The sequence below is a fragment of the Manis javanica genome, chromosome 16 (assembly GCF_040802235.1).
Source record: "Manis javanica isolate MJ-LG chromosome 16, MJ_LKY, whole genome shotgun sequence".
Classification (NCBI taxonomy): Eukaryota; Metazoa; Chordata; class Mammalia; order Pholidota; family Manidae; genus Manis; species Manis javanica.
Window position 1 is genome coordinate 57,389,048 of NC_133171.1, and position 5,031 is coordinate 57,394,078.

Below are 5,031 nucleotides of genomic sequence, written 5' to 3' on the forward strand. Positions count from 1 at the left end.
TGTGTCCAAGTCTACTTGGTTAAATTAGTCAGCCCTCCCTGTTCCCAAGCTGTCTGAAGCAGTGCCTTGAGGCTGCCTGGGCCCGTCAGCACCACGGACAGCGCCTTGGGTCTAAGCTGCCACCAGGCATCTGCAGACAGGAGGGTGGGGAAGGAGTGGTGCAAGGCCTAAGAAAACTCTACTCTGGAGGCCCTGAGGGTATGTCTCTTTCTCCTCAGTTTGAAGGGACATGGGATAAGGAATGTCACTGCCAGGCCCAGTTGGCTGGTGATCAACCATTCTCAGTGCCCTGCATGGAAAGGCAATTAAAGCAAGAATTAAAAAGCCATAGCATCATTTAAAATCCAATAACACGGCTGGCCTGAAAAAATGTCTTTAGTCTCTGGGGAGGGTAGAGGTGGGATGTTGGGAGGTGCTTAGGGCAGAGGGATGCAGCAACAAGGGAGGAGAAAGAAGCAGAAAAGGAGAAAATGGTGACATGGGGGTGGAGAAGGTTTCTGAGGCTTGTATGCCTTTCAGCCACACAGCCAAAGTTGCCCACCCACCCTCATTGGAAGCCCTCCCTGATGACTGGCCATAATGCAAATCTCTCTCCTGGAGGCCTCCAGAGCTTTCTGCCATCTCACGGTATTCAGCATCAGTTCCTGGCTGTTCATCTTTCCTTCTCAACCAGAGCATACGCTCCTGCAGGAATGGGCTGCTTATGTCAGCAGTGGCCCCACCCCATCCCCCACCCAGTGCCTAGCACAGAGATGAACACTGGGTAGGCAATCATTAGTTATTCATTGATTGGTTCATTGGTTGAAACTTTCAAATCATCCCACCCCTGCCCCCACCCCCACCCTGCTACCTCCCCATAAGCCAGCAAGGCATCCATAAAATGAGAATCATAAAACTCACGGTCCTCTTGAGCCTGTGTGTTAAACACAAAGCAAGTCTGGCCATTTCCCCCCTTTTGTTTCTAATGTCTAAAAAGTTTTCATGCACATCCCTTCATGTAAAAGCTCTGAATTCACTTTACTCTCCTAAAAGACCCAGAGAGTTTCTAATCTACTAAAATGACGGTTAACCCTTTTCACATCAAATAAAGCCCTCCTGCAGGTAATCTTCCTGTCACAAGCTGACTGCCTTGATGTGACTTGGAAGTGAGTGGGGATACTTGGTTCCTTTTAATTTTCCATCTTCCTTAGTAAAATCCTAAACCAGGAGGATTCAAGTTTGACTGGAGCTGTTCTTTCAATTCATGCCTCCTGTCCCTTGGGAGCTTACACGTGTCTATTTTAAATAAATTCCCCCTTTTTTCTCTCCTTTTTACAAAGAACAACTGCAAATCTTCTCTGAAGACAGCTTTTCTTTGGGGTGGAATTGAGTTCTGACAAACATTCATGAGATGAGCCCTGAGTGAATAATGGTTAAATGAATTATCTCTGTGATTGGGTCTTACCTGAGACCTAGGGGGGTTCTCTCAAAGTCCTACAGTGTTTTTCGCTGCAGTTTCCCAATAACTTGGTTTTTCTTTCAAGAAAAATATTGTTCTGAGAAATGGAAAAAGAAAGGAGGGTTGGGTGCTACCAGAGGAGGTGAGAGTAAGTCGAATGCCCCCTTCTTCAGAGATTCTCTGGGCAGCTTTTGTTTTAGATCTAGGTAAGAGTAGTCGAGGCTTGCTGTTACCTAAACTGCTCTCCCCAGGTTCATCTTGCCCATATTCTGGGTCTTGTGATGTGAACACAACATCATGCCTCTGGCTCACCCCACTATCCTGACTGAGATTTTAGGACCTGTCTATTTGGCACATAGTTCACTTAGATGTGGCACACAAAAGGCACAAAGGTTCAGGACCTGAGAAGCAGGCTCTCTGCCGTTGTGGTGGCAGACCAAGTGTTTGCTCAGCCAGACATCTAGGAAGGGGCTGGAGCTGTGACTGGCTCCTGAGCACCAGACTTGAGCAGCAAATTATTTCCCCTCAATTCCTGGGTGAACTCACCCTCTTCCATCACCACCCGTGCCTGCCCAGACCCCACCCAGCCACCCAGACCTAGCCCCAGACGACAGAGGAAGCACAATCCTACCTCTTTCCTACTTGCCTCTAGAGGGGGCTGGTGGGAAGGAGGCCTGTGTGACTGCCACAGCTGTCAACAGCAGAGGCTGCATGTGGCCTGCTGCTCCCATTAGCAGCCACTGGCAGTGCCCCAAATCCAAAAACAGCCCAGCAGATGTGGGGAAGTCAGTGACTGAGGTTTGCTGATGCAGAGAAAGAGAAAAAGTTTGGACAGCTAACTCCTTTTACCTGAATCTACCCTGCATTAGGCTGACATTTGAAAGGATTTTGGCTCCCATCCACATGGCATAAAACTTCCATGAAGACTTCTTTCCTTCTTAAACATGAAAGCCCAAACTTTCTCAACCATAGGCTCCTTAATCATTTATGAAAATGTGTCGGCTGCCTCTGCCTCCTTGTTCTAGTGCCTCCCACCCTCTGACCAGGGAGCCGGGAGCTGCCTGCCCCGGAGGAACTGAGGAGAAAGAAGAGGCTTTGTCTTATGAGAGGCCACCCTTTCCTTATAATTAATTTGTCACTCCCAAAGCCATCTGCTTTCTCTTCACACAAATCTATCATCTTCATAAAACTATAAATACATATATTTAAAATTCAATCGAAAGGGGGCTTGGTGTCACCAGTTCAATTCACCAAGGCAATGGAAAGAACAAATCCCACTGAAGTCCAGCCCACAGATCCAGCCCTTAGCACCCACATCCTGCCCCTGGAAAAAAGGTTATGTGACTTCTTCTTGAAGTTTTATAGCAGCAGCTTTTGTGATAAAACCCCCATAAATAGAAAGGGAACCCAGAAGCAAGTCAGCGACCAGGACATTTCCAGGACTATATTAACCACCCGGGGAAGTATTGACTAGGAAGTCAGCAGGAATGCTATTGTAAAACTCAGCCGAGTCCCCAAGTTCTGTGTACACTGTCAATAGTCCAGGAGGCTGAACCAAAAAGGAAAGCATTTTATTCGATTATTTTGGGTCCAGGTTGTCAGTGCACATTGAATGGACTCAACAGGAAATCAGAGATGCAGGAATGTTAATTTGAGTAGCAGATATAACACACAAGAAGCTCAACCAATTGGAAATTATTTCTGGATGGACCCTCTCTCAGTTTGTGTGTTTTCCTTTCCACTTGCACTAGTTCTAGACAAGAGGTTCTTGGTGTACAGTGTCTGCTGTGTATCATTTCTCAACGAAGCATTTGTAAGTTCTGAAAAAAGACTCTGAGCCATAGAAGGAAAAGAATAAAAATACCCCACAGGTCACCAAGTCAATGTTCCCTGGGCCAGAGCACAGTTGCTGCCTAAAATACATCTCTCAGTACTTGGCCTGCCCTAGTTTTAAATGCCATCACCATCAACTAGTACTTTTGCTCCTGATCCCAATCTGCATACCTCTAGTTCTGTGAGGCACATAAAGGACTTTAAACTGAAGGTGGAACAACAGCTACCCCGCCCCATCCTCACTGTTCCTGCCCTTGAAACACTGGGTTCCTTGCCTCTCCTTGGCCTTCTCTTAACATCAGCAAAGCACATTTCATTCTCACCAGCATTCAGGGCAAGCTGGCCTTTTGAAACCTTCATTTTTCATTTGTATACCTTAAGCTTTGGCACTCCTAGCCATCCCTGAGCTATTTCGGCTTATTTGAACCACCGTCTTCCTCTAGCCACCATCTTCTGCAACTTTGAGGAATGATCTGGAAAACAGGGTAATGTCTGAGCCCATGTCTCCCACAGGAGCTCCCAGCTGTAGCTTTCCTTCTTTGCTGGCCCCTCCCCATCACCCACATGCTCCATCCCGTGTCCTCAGGGCCTTGATGACATATGCCCAGCAGCTCACCTGGCCATTTCCAGCTCATAGTTTTAAACTCCCGAAGTCTTCTGGTATTAGGCCTCTGTCCTCCCTGATGTTTGTTATATCTCCTAATTTAGTATCATCTGCAAATTTAATTAACATGCAGTTGCCTCCCTGTTCCAGGCCATTAATGCAGATGTAATGGCAACACCCAGCACACAATATTTTCAAGGTCATGAGGAGAGGAAAGCTGAACTGCTAATACTGCAGCCCAACATGGGGGAAAGAGGCAATCAAGTGCCCACATGTGGTTTGAGTCATTTCCTCAGAGTTTTGTGAACTTCCTTTCCCAGACTTGGGTTAGGTTTCCACGCTCTCCCTGCCCCCACCTGCCTCAGCTGTTGCACCTCCATGGCAATTCCCATTTGGGGAATGAAGAACATGAGATTATGCCTTCCTTTTATTTTTCTCCAGTTTGTAGCAGGAGAAACAGCCACTAATTGAGCATTTGTAGGGAGAGACAGTGTATGTAGTAAAGACAAAATAGTGGTTTATAGGCTTGTTATCTACCCATCCCCATACTTCCAAGGCACTAACCCTGACAGTGGGAAATACACACCAAGGACCCAGGCACCTGAGAGAGAGGGGAAAGAAGACACATTCCTGGTGAGATGGTTCCTAAAGGGCCAACCCGCAAGATCAGTGGCTAAGAGGGGCATGAAGGAGGGGCCCCTTCATTCTTGCAGCTTGAGCTGCTAACACTGTTTGTGACCCTACAGCAAAGCCTGAGTCCCCCACTGGTCTACATTCCCCCTTGCATTACAAGGATTAGGTCACTGTGAGCCCTGATTTGCCTTCCTTCCCAATAAACTGCAGGTATCATAGTAATACTGTAAATTGCTTGGATCAGAAGTCTGAATCACAGAAGAGATCCCCAATAATGCTATTCATGCCCAGAAAATTGATCCTGGGTTATTTATTGTTTCCAGCACTTCCCTTCTCTCCATCTCTCACTGCAGGCCTGTCTCATTCTGAGAGGCCTGGTGTGCAAGGGCAGCCAAGAGTGACTCCGAATTTCCCTTTGTGCTTGGCTGATGGCCTGGCCCACCATCTGCAGTCCTCCTGGGGTCCAGGTCTTGCCTCTGCAAACGCAACAGCACATGAAAACATGTGCTTGCCCCAGTAGTTC